Source organism: Symphodus melops (assembly GCF_947650265.1).
Source record: "Symphodus melops genome assembly, chromosome: 1".
Classification (NCBI taxonomy): Eukaryota; Metazoa; Chordata; class Actinopteri; order Labriformes; family Labridae; genus Symphodus; species Symphodus melops.
In genome coordinates, this window is record NC_136691.1 from 14,548,487 (window position 1) to 14,567,223 (window position 18,737).

The window sequence follows — 18,737 nt, forward strand, 5'->3', positions numbered from 1 at the left end:
TATTGTATAATGAAAATAAAGGCATTCTATTCTATAAGTTTTCGTTGAAATGAATAGTAAATGACCTATTGTTTGTCATTATTAGGTTTCAAGATACCAAGGACACAAAGAATAATTTGTTTTCAACACTGTTTCATTGTAGATCCTGTTATTCTTTTGGTGCATTGGCGAATACACCGATGATTTATTTAGTTGTGCATGAATGTACCCAGCGCTCACATCAATACCATTAAAACAGAGGTGCTGTAGCATTAAAGGATGGGGTCTGTCAGAGTCTGTGCAGGCGGCAGATTGAACATAATTGCTGCAACATGCCGTTGGTTGAAACACTTTCCCTGCTTCTTTGCAAAATGCGATTAAAGCTATCCATGTGAGTAGATGCATAACTAGTTGCTGTGTTGGAAAATGTCATTTAAAGAAAGTATTGCCTTCATTTGTGGAGCTTGCATACCTTGTAATAATATTTACTACAATAGAGAAGACAGTAAAGTCATGCTTCTTACAGCAGGAACTTTTGGAACTTCTTTAGGGGCTGGAAATGTTTTCATATTTTCTGTTAAAACCTAAGAAGGGCTTTGTCACATTGTGCCACTGATCATGGTATTTCATTCCCTGAATAACCATTCTGTTCCAGTGGCGTGCTATAATTGAAGCTGGTGGGCCTAATTTCCACTTTAAACACACCCTGCTTTCTGGGTATTGATTTAGAAGAAGAGATTATGTGCCCAGAGGAAAGGGGCATTGTGGTTCGGCAGGAATTGGCAGTCACATTTATAAAAGTGCTCATGTGAAGCACTCAAACTTGAACAAAATGTCTGTCGTATTGAATCTGAAACACTACCGCTGAGGTGAATGGTTTTTAACAGTAAAATTGTCGTCTTAATGCTCTAACTTTCTTCCACTTTCAAACGGTGACTGGGCAGGAGTGAGTGACTTTTCGACAGGAGGCTGACTGCAGTTGCACTAAATAACTGGCAGAGATAGACACGTTTCTGAGATCTTATTTTATTCTGTCAGGGAAGACTCAGCATGTCATTATTCAATGGCAGAGGCTTCTCAGTGTGACAACTTCCCCGGTTGAGGAAAAAAACTGCCACGTCTTGGTACCTTACTGTCTGAACCTTGCTGCTCCTCGATGGCTTTCCTCTTCTCTCTGATCAGGAATCACATGCAGGCAGGAGCCTCACGGACACTCACACAGAAAACCATTTTTATTTGTCCTGTTATTTGCAATCGGTGCAGCTGTCTATGCTCAGGGTGAAAAGATGAAGATGTGCCAACGATGAGGAAATTGCCCCCATGCTCTTGAAAAGACCCCTGAAACAAATAGATTTGATGATATAATTTCAAGGTTGTGGAGTGTTCAAGTTATATTTATTTGTACCAACACCCTGTAATGATGAGCTGTCACTCTTCTCTGTTTTGTGCTCTATATTTATATACGATCAGGCTTCTTTTTCATTGTATTTCGTTTGATTTATCACCCATATTTTGTGCCATACCTGCAACTATGAAAAAAATAAAGGAAAGGAATATTTTATGGGCTCTGTCAAGTCATTTTGTGTTTTGCAGTGTGAGACTAGTACATTATGAAGTATACAAAGAATAGAAAATAATGTCTTTTTATAATAATCCTGTTGCTTTTACAAAAACCCTTTTGTTTTAGTAGCTTGACTGTATTTGACACCTTTGTCCCCTAAGTTTTTCAAAGTCAACACCAAAGTTATTCCCAGATGACCACCTGTCTTCAACTCAAAGGCCTGGAAACAAAGGCTTTTGTGTTGTGTAAATTGTCCTTCTGACATAAATCCCCAGTCTGTGCTTCTTCTGCAGAGCTGGCCTGCTTGTTTTTTCTCGAATATCAGAGAACATGTAAGTGACTGTGGTGAGAGAAGGACATCTGAGGGAAAGGCAGAGGAGTAACAATGGCGTGTGGCAGGACTTGAAAGTCATCCAAAGGTTAGCCAGCAGGGTTCTACCAACTGAGTGGAGTTTATAGAGCAGCAACTTGAGCAGAGGCTGCGACACAGCCTGAAATGTCTTACTGTGTTTTCTCTTTGATATGCATAACAAACAAGAACATCATCAAACATTACCAAAACATACTATTTTCAGAACCACAAGGTCAGAAAGTGAGTTCCCACACACTCATAGAGATAATTGTGAATGTTTGCCGTGTCTGGCCACGATACATGAGAAGAGTCTACCTGCTTCTTGTCTCGATGTTTCTCTAAAGCCCAGTGTCAACACAGCAGTCCAGTATGGATCAATACAGTTTGGTGTGGTTCGTAAAGTCTGATCCTGTTTGCGTTTTCACAGCCAACCATGCCCTGTTTGGTAGCTGGCCCGCATGTAAGTCAGATGCCAATAGCTGCGTCAGCTACGTAATAGCATCACATCAAAGCAGCTAATCGCTAAAAGCTACCGCAAATAAATTCAACAAAAGAGGAAAACACGACACAAACAAAACCAATGATGGAAGACATCCATCAATTACTCTGCTCTGTCATTGAGACAGAGTATGTCTCAATGAAAGAATGTGATTCTTTATTACAAAAATGTAATCAAGCTTTGTTTCAGAGAAGGCTATGTGCCGCGAGGACAAATACATGAATAAACAATCGACTGTGTATTTAAACACGGCGGGATTGAGTTTGACGCTATTACACGGAAAGACGATTCTTTTCTTCAATCAACAGACTGCAGTGTTTAGCTCCACCTTTTAGGGTCGGAGCAATATATTTGGCAGCCCAAAAGAAGGATACCAAAAAGTATGGTACAGTGTTGGTAATTTGGGAATCTTTAGTCTATGGAAACGCCACAAAATGAGTCCCGTACCGAGACAAACCAAACTGAACCACAAGGTGGAAACGGGGCTTAAGCCTCGGCTCGCTTTCTTTTTATCTATTAGAGGCCCACTGATTTAAGTGTATCGTAAATCTTCAGATCTGACCTAAGACAAATTTCATTTGTGTATTTTCTTCAGCTAAGTCCTGGAAGTAGTAAGCAACAATTCTGGCTCTATTTACAGAGTTGAATAAATATTCCACTGATACACCTCCATGACGAATTAACACCTTTTCTTCACATGGCAACCTTTGGTGAAGCCAACTCAAATGTGCAACAAAAACTGCAGATTCTGAAGGCTTTCATTTCAAAATTCCCATATTTAAAAGAGAAAGAAAACATGCTTATAGTGGGGTATACAAAACAGTTTGGATCTCTTTAGCTCATCTCTATGAATAACAACTATTTCAGAGTTTTGTTTATATTTAACCTGTTTCAATTGTATAAAGCCTTAGATTAGGGGAAAAGATGCTTGAGTGACAGGTGGATCCTGCTGGCTGCTAGACAGCTACACAGCCAGTCAGTCTCTGAATTTAACCTCTTGGCCATGTTTGTGTTGGTAGGATTTTTTTGATTTGAAAATTTCACACATATTATGGCTTTCTGTGTTATGTACGGCTTTGTCCAAGACGTTTGCGCTCAAGGTTTTTTGGTGAATGAATTTCAAATATAACTATGTGAGCTAACCATCTATTGGTTTCTCCCTAAAAGCACTCTTTCCTTAAAATATGGTCACTGCTGGAGTCACATTATTTGTAGTCATGATTTTCAAACACTGAGTTGTTGGCCACGTGCATGTGGTGCTGTCATCATTGTCCGGTTTGTATGAGTGTTATTGTGATCTACTGGGAGTTGACTTGGTTAAACAGTCTGACTACAACAGAAGGAAGGACCTTCGGTATCTCTCCTTCTGACACTGCAGGTGGCGAAGCTTGCTGCTGTCCAGTGCTGTTACAGTACCATGCAGGGGGTGGGCACATTTCAAACAATTGTACTCCATGAAACACCACAAATTGTCCTTTTTCCAATGTTTACAGTAATTGGAGAGGTTTTTAGTTGTTGGTACTTCTGGATTTATTAACATAGTCCAACTAGTTATTTAGCCATCTTTGTCATGTGCAGCTAAGCAAGATAAGCTCTCCTGGTTTTAAATCCAAATAAAACAAGATGGACACGCAATTTCTAATTATACCCACATTAGCAAAACAAATAAGCGTCTTTATTTGTAGTTTGAATGAACTACAAGTCTTATCTTTAAGAGATTATACAGATTTTAAAGGTTATTGAAATGCCGTGCATGTAATGTTCATCCCAAACTGACAAATACAGTGATGCATGTCAGGATGAGCTGCTTACACTGTTATGGCATCTTTCCTCAGAATCACATCTTGCTGTGGGGCCTAAAGGGCAATCTCCAACATATAGCACCCTGAAGGCCAAGCTGTCTTCATACTCCAAGGCAAGAATTATTTTATTTTTTTACAAGGAGTGGAGGAATCTGCCTGTTGTGTTGTTTTTCAGCCATGTACCCTGGGGAAACAGCAGCAGAGTGTTACTGCTTTATAAGATGCAGATTTTGTCATCAGTCTCCTCTTGCCTTGGGGCTTTCCTAAGGCTGCACACTGATTTAGAGAATGCTATGGCTGTGTGGGTTTGGTAAGTATAAGTGGATGTAGCATCTACACATGACAAAACCTTAAGTTGTCCTAACAATATGTGTACCCCTCGGCAGTGTTGTGGGAATCTGCAGTTCGATGATGGACAGCCAAAGACACATGATGTCCTGTTGTGCAGCTCTCATCTTTATTTTCTGCTTTCTGGCAACACAAGTGATGATGTAAGCCTCTTTGCGGATATACAAGTGATGATCTCTTCTAGAGTGTACAAAAAACAACATCAACAGCACATTATGGAATTTGTTCCTTTTCACTGCCAATTACCATGATGGGAGCGGTGGCTGGTAACTGGAGCATATTTATTCAAAAGAGAGTTGAGTACACAATCCAAATGTTGTTCCTACACACAAGGTGCTAAAAGTAATTTAACAGAGCTTTTAAGGCTCTCTAAAGTTTGCCTCTGGCCTTTATGATCCTGTTTTATCCGGCGTGCCCTCTGTGAAGCGTGACAAACCTTCTTTTTAGTCCGGATAATAAGTTACTACCATAAAAAATTCAGATTGTTTCTGCTGCTGATAACCCCTTGTAGTGTTTGGCCTTTAAAATCCTGAGTGTTTTCAATTACCCTGCTGAACGTCCCCTTCGTCCACTCCCTTATCGGCTCCCTCCTCTGTTTTAGCCAGCCAGAGGTTGGCCTGCAGAACTGCATTTAAATGTGCACCTGGTATCTCGACCGCTGCACAATGCCATTTTACATTACATTCTGCTCCCTTTTGTCCTGCCATGTGCCACAGTAGCACTTTGTTTACAGGCCACCTCGGCTTTGGACGGATGTAGAAATGTCAGAGAATGCTAATCATCTCCTAATGCTCCTTTGACAGGGTGTTCCATGTCATTCAAACAACATCCGTTCAGTCATATCGGATTTGTCAAAGTCTTCTATGGCCGAGGCACTGTTGACATATTATCAATAAAACTCACCATCAACATGTTTTGTTCTTCACAGATTTGTGTCCCTGTTTACTATGTAAAATAGTCTATAGGTTAATTAAATCAATAAGATACAGTATGAAAGGTTTTTGTTCCATCTTTACATCCTTTTCAAACTTTCATTGTAGTTTCTGTACTTCTTTCTCTCATCTCAGCAGCATTAATTGGTCAAATGCAATGACAAAATAAAGACTAAATTCTGCATCTGAAGCAGATCTGAAATAAAGCAATGTAGTAATTGCCTGAGTAGCAATCTACACTTCCAGAGCACTTAGTGCCCATAGGAGGAGCTCTTAATGGGCTTGAAGTAGGTCAGAATAAGTGAACGAATTGCAAGAAACTGTCAGGAAAAAGGAGGTTGATTACATTAGTAATCTCTCATCCTGTATTGGAAATGATGCAGTGCACTTGTGTGTTTTAGCATTTTAGCAACATTTATATCCTGAATCTGTAAAAGTACAGCAGGTTGGTCAGTGGCCCTATAGTCAAACTATTTTCAATTTTCATCTTATAGTTAGACTTCCAAGTAAAGCAGTTGATCCAAATTGATAGGCAACATCTGGGAAATTTAACTTATGAGTTTTGGGGAGCAATCATTTTTTTATGTGTGGCCAAAGTTGCAAGAAGGTCCTTGTTGATTATGAAAAAGAACATTGTTATTGTTTACATTAGTACATTCAAAAAACATGTATTATTGTTGAAAAACTAAAATACTCTATGTAAAATATGTACTAAATATGACCTAAGTAAGGAACGTTAACTACTAAAAAAAAAGAAAAACTAAGTCAACCCCTCAATAGACACCAGGATAAAGGTCCCAGGTTTGTTTGATTCATCTACTGAACCAATTCATGACTTCAACTAACTTTTGGTCTAATTATACGGCAATATGTGATTAAAACCCCACTAAACAGTAAGCTGGAGGATAACTGTCAGAAATGATGCTGGAGAGGTTCATACGGGGTCATATATTTAATCGTTGGGAACAGACCAACTAACCCTTTACCATTTAGGTGTGAAAACATGCTGGTTTGGTGGGTAGACAGGGTCTTTTTTTTTAAGTTGCATACTGAGTATTAGCTTATAAATTCCAAAGTTGAAAATAGGTTGAAAACAAAGGATAACTACAAGAAAGTTCTATTGCTTTGTTTTCTTAATCACCTGCATCTTTTCAATAAAATATCGATATCAACTAAGCAACAAGCTCCATGTTTATTATCAGCAGTAATGTATCTCTCCATGGATTCGTGAGCACCTCTCACTCTTATCATGTTCCAGACATCTCTTTATCATCTCATGGAAGCTGCATAAATTAATCCCTCTCATGTGCTGCCTTCTGAGTTGTGTTGATGCAAAACTTCAGGCTGAATAATTTATCTGTCTGCCCTTCGGAAGCCAGCGCTCGCACCGGATGCCACAGCACGTAACTCAGAGTTCTCATCACAGAACTCAGCCCGCTGGCACCCGCTCAGACATCTGTGTAGTGTGATAAGAGTGCACATCATGGGAGGAAGACATCAGATCGTGTTTGAATTGTAGCCACCAGATAGATACACAAAGGGAAGCTGAGTACTGCCTAAACAGCACAGTGGTCACCTTTTCCATGAGTGCACTGTAAATGTGAGCATCTGCACTTTCCTATAGGGGATTACTTCTGCTGTACTGCAATATTGAATTCTGCATTGCAAACACAGGACAGATCCAGTTTCACAAAGTGTTCTTCCTGATTTTTCAGTTTCACCCTGAGATGAAAAAATAGATGAAAGGATTCTAAACGTATGGTGTCTAACCCTGCCTCAATGATTTTACATTTCTACATCTAAACACTGTCTTAGATGGATTATCTCCCAAAGCTGTTTAATATCTTATGTAGATTAGACAATAAGAGGTGGACGTAGAAACTGTGATGTCATCCACTGTAAAGTAACCTTTTGAAGCCAATATGTAGAATTTACACATTAAAATATCTGAATTAATTAACCTATGTTACATTGCATTACTTTCATTAGCTCAATTATTTCCAGTAATATTATAGTTCAAAGGGGATTGTGTATTTTCTTAAAGTATTAATTGCTTGTTTTTTTGTGCCTTTTGGTGCGCCGCAGTAAATTCACCGTAGCATCTTCCTGCAGCCAGAGTGATGGAAATAAACGTCACCCCAGGGCCTTATGTTGAATGGCTCATTACAATTTAGATAACCTCCAAAACAGCTCAGTTGGCGTGTAAAAACTTGCATCCACCTTGTGACATCAAACATTTACTTTAGCTATTTACGTTAACTTTTCTATCTCTCGTGAGTTCTTCTTTGATAGTTGAGTAAATGTCTCCTAGAAGTTTAAATAAATGCAGCTCTTTAAATGAGATGTCTTTTTATGTTTCTGAATTCAAATTCCTCTCAGTATTTGTGAGCGGAACGTTCTTTTTGTCACTACTTAAGCTGCTTGTGTATGGGCATGGTAAGGCATGATAATAAAGACAATGCCACTCTTCATTCTCCCACATCACGTCCATCAGAATATTTTTTTCTTACTCACTTCTCAAAGAGCTAATTGACAAAAAGTGATTTCATAAGCTTTGTTTACTGTTAGGCTATGAGTATAATGCTTATGAGCAAGCTAGATAATGATTACTGCTCCTTTGCATATCAAGTAGGTGATTCATTTATCTAAGAATGAATTGTGTGTTTATCCATGCAGTGTCATAGGCCTTTCCTTTCAGCTGAAGTTGCTGATACTGATCAAAAGAGCATAAATCTGCTCGCGTGTCAGCGAGGAAATAATAAAAGCTTAAAACTGGCAGATTTTCTTGTATCAAAGCCTGAAAACCTCAAATTGAAAGTAAGGTTGTTCATCAAAAGAGCTAGTGAGCTCCACCCAGACTCTTAGCCACCCACCAGATGATTAGTCCGCTCTCGTTTCTCAGAACAAGTGTGCAGTGTGAAGGGCAGTCATCTGATGTGTTTTGCATCACCCACAGGACAGAATGGGCGTGATGACACGGGTGACCTTTGGATCATCTATCAGCGCTGATGTCTTTTTTCAAAGAATAAAAAATGTTGCATTAGCACAAATGACCTTTTTCTCATCTCCATGTCCTGATTGCACAATGCCACAAGGATCCACCCCCACTGCTCCCTTATCTTGCTGCTCTCATGAGCGGTCACACCATTAAAATATGAGCCCCAGAATTATAATTTAAAGCTATTTAAATTGAAATGCCCTGCTTGGAGCACTGCATCAAGTGGTGTCAAATTAAATTGGAAAAAAAAAAAAAGTGGAGTTTCATTTCCTTTAATTTTACTGTGTATGATGGAGATAAATCATACACTTTGAATGTATTGAGTGATGACTCACATCACAGTATGATGAGGCTTACATGCTACATATAGTTCAGACTGTATGAAACAGAGCCTGCAGATGCAATTTACACTTCTTGAGTCATCATAAAAGCAAGTTAAATGATGAAATTTGACGGAAACAGTTATTATTTCCTGCTCAAAAAATGGTTGTGATGTCATGGGTATGACGTAGTGTTTGATGTTATTGGCCTCAAGTAAAGTTATCTGTACTGTAAGTCACTTACATAAGTTGATACAATCTCAGTAAAATACTTAAAATATTTATCAGAATCAAACTTTTTTATAGGAATCAGCGATTTTAGCTACATTTATATCCTTTGTCTTTTCTAAATCTCAAAAGATATGAAATTTTGCAATTTTTTTTTCCTTTTTAAAACTTCAGCGAGGATCTTTCAGGTTTTAGACAAACTTTACTTTACCCTTAAAAAATAAAAGGATTGTGGTGACGCTTTAACTAAAAAAGGAGCTGAAATGTATCTTTATTTCAACCAATTTGGAAATACTGTTAAGAGAAAGATTTCCATGGTTTTTTTTTCAAGCAACTTCTCTTTCTGCTAAAAAGTGTCATGATGTCAAAAATGTAAGTGCTGAAATTGTGCTGAGAGAAATTTAAAACTCTAATTCATGGTTTACATCTCCTCTCTCCACTTGTGGTTTTCATGTCACACAAGAGCCTTTGAAGGGCAAGGCACCGGCCTGGTGTACCGCTCAGCTTGAAGACGACCCATATGAATGAGCAATTATACCCTCCTGATTTTGCATTAGACACATAAACTCACAATGACACAGACACACAAACACAGACAGATAGATGTGTACACCATGTATCTATGGGGGACACAATACCGTTCTAACGCTGATTAAAATTTGACTGGGTGACTAAGTCTTTATCTCTCTGTGTGAGAAGACTGAAAATCATTTGAAAAATGTACCGATGCAAAATCTTTGACAAGTTCTGTGGTTCCCTGGTTCCACCTACGATCATGGTTCTTCAATCCTTGACAAAATCTTCTCTACAGCTTCTCTGCTTTACCTTTAACTCTGACGAATGGCAGAAAAATGTTGATTTTGTTTGTTTAGGTCATGCTTGCTGTAATGCTGATCACGCTGTGGGATGAATAGAATGTAAAATGATGCAGTTTCCTGCTGTTTCTGCTGTTGTGAAATTCTTGGCTTATCTATATTTCCAAGTGTTATAAAAATACGTTTTTTTCAGGAAAAGTAAACGGCATTTAATAAAATTGTGTAACCTTCAGGGTGATTGACATATACTTTGGTGATCCCAAACTTTACATTTAGAACAATCTAGACACATCTATAGTGCAATAATAGTAAATAACTGTTAATAATTAATTAACTAAAAAACACAGACATTCAAAGCTGTAATGGTTTTGTACATGTTTGCTGCATTCAACAATTTTTGCCATTTAAATTCAATATTTGTATTACTGTTAGTCTTTTACTTTACTTTATAGTCTTTTTATATATGTATTTACTGTATAAATATGTTTACTTAAGAATGGCAAACATAACATTCCTCATTCATTGTTGACCCTGTGAGTGTGTAGCATACTGATGTTAGTTTAGCCCAGTTAAAACTTACAGAGATCTCAGCATGGCGGTGAACTCTTAATCTTGATTAATCACCTTCCTATATTTATAGTTTTATTTTTTATACATTTTTAGCCTAGTCTACTTTAACTTCATGTTTTCTAAAAACTTTGCTGTTATTCATTTTCCTAATATTGACAGTCTGAGGAAGGCAGTCAAGTGTGAAATTTTAATTGTGTGCTGAGATCCTCCTGGAGGTCCCTGGGGTAAGAGGTGGAGATGTAGATGTGGTTCAGTGAGGTTTTCACTGCCTAGGGCGCCTATTGATCAGCTGAGAACTGTAAATAGTGGGTCATGTGGACAGACACAGGTTTGCTCTGCTGCTTTCAGCACAGAGGACGCCTCACTTCTTGAAAGATAAAGTCTTCCTCTGTCTCCTCTTCGTCTGACAGAGCTCAGATCTAGAAGATTATTGAAAATCAAGGTTCAGTAACGGGGAAACCATGGATCATTTAATATGAAGACTGGGAGGAGGTGGAAAAGGAGGTGAAAAAAAGTATGAGTGGGTGGAAAGCAATGTACCATAACTGGCTCTCTCACTTAAGAGCACACTATTCTTCCTCTAAAGGAATTAATCCTTGTATTGTACTGGAAATTCCTCATGAATGAGCAGCGCTAAACCAAATTCAGGGCGAGTAGTCTGGTCTTAGAGATTTGTTTCAACATTAGTGTGTGCTGGAGAAAAAGACACAAAAAAGCACTTGAAATTCCACTGTGCTTTCAGGAATGGATTTGTGTTTAATACTGCGGAGGGGGCCAGGCGATCAGACGGCAGCAATGAATCCGCTGGAGTCTAACAAAGAAGAACAGTAATACTCAAGCTACACAGCTCCCCCTCCTCTTCAGCTCTGGTGTAAACATGGAGAGCTATTTCTGGTGCTCCTTGGGTGCAGGTGTCCAATTATATTTCACACTCTTGTAAAGGTGCACTGGGAGAGAGGTCGCTAGGGGGAAGAGTGGCTCTGGCTCACTTTACTGCCCCTCAGCAGAGCCTGGAAAGGAAGTAAAAGGAAATTAGAGCTTAAGAAAAAGTCATCATGTCTTATTGTCTTTCCAACTCAGTCTCAACATCTCTCATAGTTATAGTTTTGTATGATGCTCTCACAGAAAATTTAGAAAGAACACATAGTTATTGAAACTCAACACACAAGGGGCAAATTGTCAGGCCAGATTTGCACATCTGTAAGCAAATTTTACAAAAATTGAGCTGCTTTGGCGTCAACTTAACCCCTGAAAAATGTGTCAAAATGACACAGCTGCTTTGTGCTCAAAAAACACAAAGCAGCTTGAAATACAAGATCCAGCAAGATTCACATCAGGCTTATTTACAAAATGTAATGAAGATGATGAATGTAAAACATTTTTCAGATCATGTCTTCCATGTAAATATGGTCTATTAGTAGCTACAGTTTGTTTTTAGAGAATTAGGTTTTGCAAACACCAAACACAGACAAAGCTGACAGCCTGTGTATTTTTTGCTAAACACTGCCACTTAAACAGCAAATGCAATAAGGAATCAACTGACCTCAGAATGCACATGAAAACACCGGGGACCAATCGGCTCATCAGAGTTTAAACAATTTCTTTGGTGTGCAAAACAATAAAGAACAATTTGGTTAAAGGGGTAGAGCAGGAGGTGTTTGAGTAAGAAGAGGACTCAGAAGAGGGCTCGGAAGAGGAGCAAGAGGAGAAGAAGGCAGAAAGGAGAGAGGTAGAGGAGAAGGAGGAAGGGGATGAGAATAGTCACAAGAATACAAAGAGATGTCATCTTCACTTTAGTATAGAGAATAAAGAGATTTGGTTCCCCCATTGCACTTATGATCATACTGACGGTACAGATGAAACTGTCAAAGACATACAGTAAGTTTTTTTATACTTTCCAGCTGTGTGCTGGTGATGTAAAGGTGTATTTATTTGGTGTTTGTGTGTAAAGTTTGAAGCTGAAATAGGAACCCTATGTATGCGATAGTAAACAACTATAAGAGCTGGTTCAATGGGGCTCATTCTTACATCTTACTTTTTCCCTAAACTTGCTTTAAGTTCAAAATAAAATTCTAAGGCAGATTTATGACAGGTTTTAAGCTGAACACTGATCTCGTAAGTAAAGGATGATGAAGACTGTTCCGAACTATCATATGTAAATCTGCCCCTGATTGTCATAAGAGGTCATGCAACTGCAGCAAAGAGAGAGAATTCAGAAATTAATCTTTATGAAGAGATAAAAAGCAGGGTCAATGGTAAGTAAATTGATCTTTGGAGTCAGAGGTGCTCTAGTTTTTGTTTGAATTCAAAGCATCATTTTTAGTGTTGCAGCAATAACTAATAATGCAATCTGCCTTAATGCAATCCTTGTACCTATAGGCAGTCTCCTAATGACTATTTCACTTAATATATCTCTATAAATGGAGATCTGCGTTGGAATGAGGATAATATTCTTCTGTTAGATGTTAAGTCATTAGTGGAAATAAATTATGACTAAATCCCGAAAAGTTACAAGACCAACTGAGGAAGAAAACTCAACATCTGACATTAAGCAGCAAGTTCCTCTCCATCCAGCTTTAGCTTTTGACTTCTTAGTGTAATCTTGACACACTTTGTTTGAACCTGGAACACCTGAGCTTTTCTTAAGGGTCAGAAAATCATTTTGGAGACAATTTGCTGCCCTTATAGACATCAGAGGAGAGCATGTGAGAGTGCTGCAGTCACATCATAAGGGGTTGGGATGCTGGTTGAGTGCCAGGTTAGCACTGCAGTTTGAGGTGAAATTTTTTTAAGCATTGTATGAGAGCTCCTTGCAGAAACTGGGAGGCTTGTTCCTTGGCTATTTGTTTACAGCTTGTACACATTTTCACTCCAGATGGGTTGCACTCCTTTGGGCTTCATATGAGTCAGGCTTTTTTGTTTTTATTTTGTGTTATGTCGAGGGAAGATGTTACTGGGTGAAGGGAGAATTGTTGTGCTTGAAATTCTGCAGGAAGAGTTTTTATAAAATCAATACACACGTCGACTGGAGTTAAGCTCCTCTTAATTCAGAGGTATTTGTGTTTCTTTCTCTGCAGAACACATTAGCAGACAGAGGAACATTTAAGTTTAGTTTTGTATCCTGGGATGTCCTTAGGAGCCCAATACAGTCTGAAGGGGCCAGTCCTCCTGATAAATTGTCACCTGCAAAGCATTGCTTGGAAAACATCAGCACAATAAATGCTTCTCAAACACCTGCACAGTGACAGGCTCAACCCCAACAATGCTCCAAGGCTTCAGCAAAGGTGACAGGACTGGCAATCAAATCCACCATATCAACTTCACTGAATCTATATAAGATTGTCCTTCTCTTAACGTCTAAAGTGAAGCATAAACATATCACAAGCGGTGCACAAAATGAGGGGTTTCAATATTATTTCAAAACAATCCACTTCCTGAAATTTAAATAGAGCTTTTAAGACTTGCTTGAGCCCCTGGTAGGAATGCAAACCTGAAATTAAACTAAATAATTCAAAGCTCTGACAGGAGCTCAAAAACCAGCTGTTTCCCAAAAGCTAGATCTCCAAAACAGCATTTTTATTGGAGCATGCATGATAAAGAGAAACCCAGCATGTATAACAGAGTGGATGAAAATGTCAGCTTTTTGAACAAAAGAAAATTATGAGTATCAAAAAGAGTTAAGAGTGTACGTCTGCTTTGAGGCTCTTAGCCAAGTATGTCTAACCTTATGTTGCTTTAGAAGTCATGGGAAACTGAAAATAACGCCCAATACACTACTATTATATTGTGCCGACTTTTTCCAGTTAGTATGGGAACTAAATGATATCGTATTTTAAGCTACCATCAGCAGCTTTATCACTTTCATTTTTTTGCATTTTCTATCGAAGCAACATGTACAGATTTGAGTTTTAACAATGCTAAATGTTGAACACGCAATGTTCACTGCATATTAAAAGTGACAATATAACTACTATAACAAATTATGAAAAATTGTATTTGAGCTGCGAAGCCAAAAAGTTCTGTTGTTTGAATGAATCATGAGTCAATGAATATGATTCTTCATATTCCTCCCTCCCCGCCCAGAAGAAAGCTGCATTGTATTTTAACTGTTGTTTTTCTACCATACCTTTAACAATGACAATGGAGAACTCAGGATGCTAACATTTGCAACAGACGTAGCTTTTATTTGGAACTTTTATTTTAGGAGGGAAAAAAAAACAAAAAACAAGTAACAAATGTTCTTTAGCCGGTTGCTGTGTTTGTAACCAGCTCTTTATGCTAACAGTAGTTCAATTAACTAGCGACACAGCTGATAAAGGCTGTTAGCAATGGTTGTTATTTCAGACACAAAATGTGTCATTAATGGGAAGAAAGGAAAAGCCTATCTCTGTCTGCCTCGACAGAAATCAAGGGCCTATTGTTTAAACACAATTTTAAGCAGTGAATCTGCCACCATTGTCACTGTAACTGTGTGCTGAACAAGAACTGAAAGCTTGACAGATGTAGCAACAGTAACTAAGGAGGAAAGAGCTCAGGGAACAATTGGAGCTTGCATAGGCTAAAAAATCTGTGAAGAAGCTGTTGAAATTATTATTGTCATCATATCCCAAGCGCCTTCTTCTCCTTTGTCTTCGTCTTTAGTAGTAGAACAACAGGAGGATTTATATTAGGAACACTAAGTTCAGTGCTCCAGACTCCACTTTATTTTCAGCATTATTTAGTATTTGACAAAACTCCCCAGAAGGCCTTAACTTATAATCTCCTATTCTGAGGGAACGATTCTTTCATTTTGTTCTTCACAGCCTGACAGAGCCCAATTTTGGAAACAGACTTGTTAACGTGCAGCACATTTCAAAGATACAACCAGGAGCATGTCCTGGAGCCAAACTAGCACATTCATCCAAAGGTGCAAATTCCAATAATCATCACCGTCACCTCTCATTAGTCCAAAAATTATAAAGGTTACTAAAAAGGAAGTGTGAAGTTTCTATTTACTTTAGAACATCACGCAACCCGTTAAGATCCTGAAGATGAAGTCAGGAAAGATACACGTTTTTATCTGATGCTGAAACAAAATATCCCATTATTCCAGTATGAAGTGACCACTGGTCTTCCTTTTATTTTTAAACCTTTGTTTAAGCCTGAAAAATCATTGAGGTTTACTTTATTTGCAATGACGTTGAGATACAAATCAAAACTAACAACGCTTGTGAATTATTTAAACGTAAAGGTGGTCGTGAAGCAAAATATTTGCAAACTACACAATCCAATTACATATATTTACAATCAAAAACAGACCTAGGCAAACTGCGGCCCGCGGGCCACACCTGGCCTGTTGTGCATCCCTGTCCGGCCCATGCGATGCCAATCATAAATCAAAAATATATACTGTAGGCTATATTTATGCCGTGGATGAACACAACTCTGATGCTTTTATTTTGAAAGAGGCTACGTTCGTATTACTTCTGTATGGACGCACACAGTGCACGCGTGAATGAAGGTAAACTGCGTTGCTAGCAAAGCTGCAAACCCAACAAGGGCTTTTTACGAAACGCTACACAGCCAGAGATGCAGCTGTCAGGACGAGTTACCAGAAAAAGTAACATGTTTTCTGAGGGAGAGTTTATTAAGGAGTGCTTATTGGACTCTGTTGCACTGATGGAGAAAAAGGAGCACATACCACTCTCCTGACGCACTGTAACGAGGCGGTTTGAGGACCTCGCTGCAAACTTGGAGCTTCAGCTGAAGGACAAGTATGCGGCCGAGTATGACTATAATAATTTCTAGAAGATACTTGTCCTCTTTGGATCTAACTACATATGTGAACAGACATTCTCAGTGATGAAGTTCAACAAATCCAAACACAGATCCTCTATCAATGATGAGCACCTCTCAGCTGTCATTCACATAGCCACCTTAGACATTCAGCCAGATTTAAATGTTCTTGTTGAAGCCCAAGATAGAATCAGAATCAGTTTTATTGGCCAGGTATGTTTAACAAAAAGAGAATTTATTTTTGGTAGACTGTACTCTCTTTGTCCAATGTAAACATTAAATAATAACAATTAGCTAAAAATATATCTCACCAGGATGCATGCAGGATCAGGCCATATTTATTTTGCCCATGTGCTCTATATTATAGCAGTCCTTCAATTGTATTTTATGTTTTACTAGCGAAACATAAATTAATAATAACATAATAATTTCCCTCCTGAATAAGATGCTCTCGTTGGTGCCATCATGTTTGTTTTGCGTGTACGTCACTTGGCTGAGTCTGCACCTGCGCAGGTGTTGACAGCTGTCAGAATCCGGGGTACATGCATGTACAAGTTTGGGTTTTTTTCTTGTTCACAGACATATCTTTTTGTGCGACCTCTCCTGACCCCGCATCACGCCCCTGGGTCTTTCCCTCTTTCCCTCTACCGGTTTAGAGGTAAAAGATTAGAAAAAAAAAAAAAAAAAAACAATACAAATACATATGTAGTCAGTTTATTTTACTTGTTTCTTTTAAGAGTTTAGATATTATGCCCAGTTTGAAAAGTGTGTATTCACTCCTGCTTGTGAACACTCACTTTTTCAACTGGGCATAATATCTAAACTCCTAAAAAGAAACAAGTAAAACAAAATGTCTGTAAGTCTAAACTTACCTCTTGAAAGGTTGTGAGTGCAAAAATTGCTTTGAAATATGTATAAACATTTATAAACATTACTTTACTTTACTGTAACGTGAGGGTCCGATATGGTGGATGGATCAGTCTACTTAAAAGAAACAAGGAGATGGAGTCTGATAACTTTTCAACAGCACTTTTACTTCTCTCCCCAAGCTAGCTACCACTGCTTCCCATAACAACCACAAACACCTCCCCATTACAAACAGTATTTCCAGTACAGTATTTTAAACTTAAATTAATGAATTAACTGAAATATATGAAATGTACTTCACTTTGAAATCTTACATTTGCTTGTCTTTAACAGTGCAACATTTACTATACAAGTACAAAGCTTTAAAAACATATACATTTTTTAACAGTGCAAAAATAGCTCTAAAATATGTATAAAAATGTACGAACAAAATATGTATAAACATTTACGAACATAGAACTTGCTTGCTTTTAAGAGTGCAAAATTTGCTTTTAAATTTATAATTATAAAGCTTTAAAGAATTTTTTTTAAAATCGTAGCAATGCAAAAAATGCTTTTAAAATATGTATAAACATTTACAAATATTACTTGCTTGTTTTTAACAGTGCAAAATTTGCTTGCAAAATGTGTATACAAATATAAAGATTTAAAGACCTGTGGCTTGTTTGTTTTTAACGGTGCAAAAATTGCTTTTAAAAATTTCTATTCTTGGATTGAGAGTTAAGTGTCCGGATGACTGTCCCTCTTTCTATCTCAGCCTTATTGTATGAAAGATGTTTAGGCTTTGTCGTTTAATCTGAAAGGAAGATCTAGACCAAATGAGAGAGACTCCCTAAACTGGGCCTTAGCTAGTTGTGCCTACAGTCTTCTCAGCTCAGAAGCTCCTCACTTTCCTTGTGCCTGTTTGCATAGTGAGTGATATGTTTCTTCAACTAATGAAAGTCTAGGGTGGAAAGCCCAACAACATGTCTGAGTTTGTTTTTAATAAATTCTGGAAAGGACCCCTACACTGTTTCAGGGGAATGTCTTCTGCTATTTGGATGTTATACAGTGGACTGATACAGAGAGGTATAATTGCTGATTGTTGTGCAAAAACAGGAGTCAGAAAGTTTTACTTTACTTGTTTTAACAGTGCAGTTGCTTGTTAACACAAACTTTGTACAGTCCTATAGTACCTCTTCAATGTTAATGGGATCAAATTTGTTTGATGAAATACTTAATATTCCATAGAAGCATTTTGTATTTTTCGTATGTTGTCAGACATGTATAATAGCCTCGAAAAATATCAATCATCACAGATGCCTGTTTCTGCCGCTTGTATCTGGGATCTCGTTCTTTTGGTCATGACCATAGGTGAGGGTAGGAACGAAGATCGACCGGTAAATCAAGAACCTCGCCTTTCGGCTCAGCTCCTTCTTCACCACGATGGACCAATACAGTTACCGCATGACCCACGGACGCCACACCGATCCGTCTGTTGATCTCAAGCTCCATTCTCCCCCCACTCATGAACAAGTCCCCGAGATACTTAAACTCCTACACCTGGGGCAAGAACTCCCCACTGACCCAGAGAGGGCAAGCTACCTTTTTCCAGTCGAGAACCATCGTTCAGATTTAGAGGATCTCGTCTCTGCTTATTGCAGATGATGTGGTCCTGTTGGCGTCATCGAACCTGGAATGAATAAATGAAT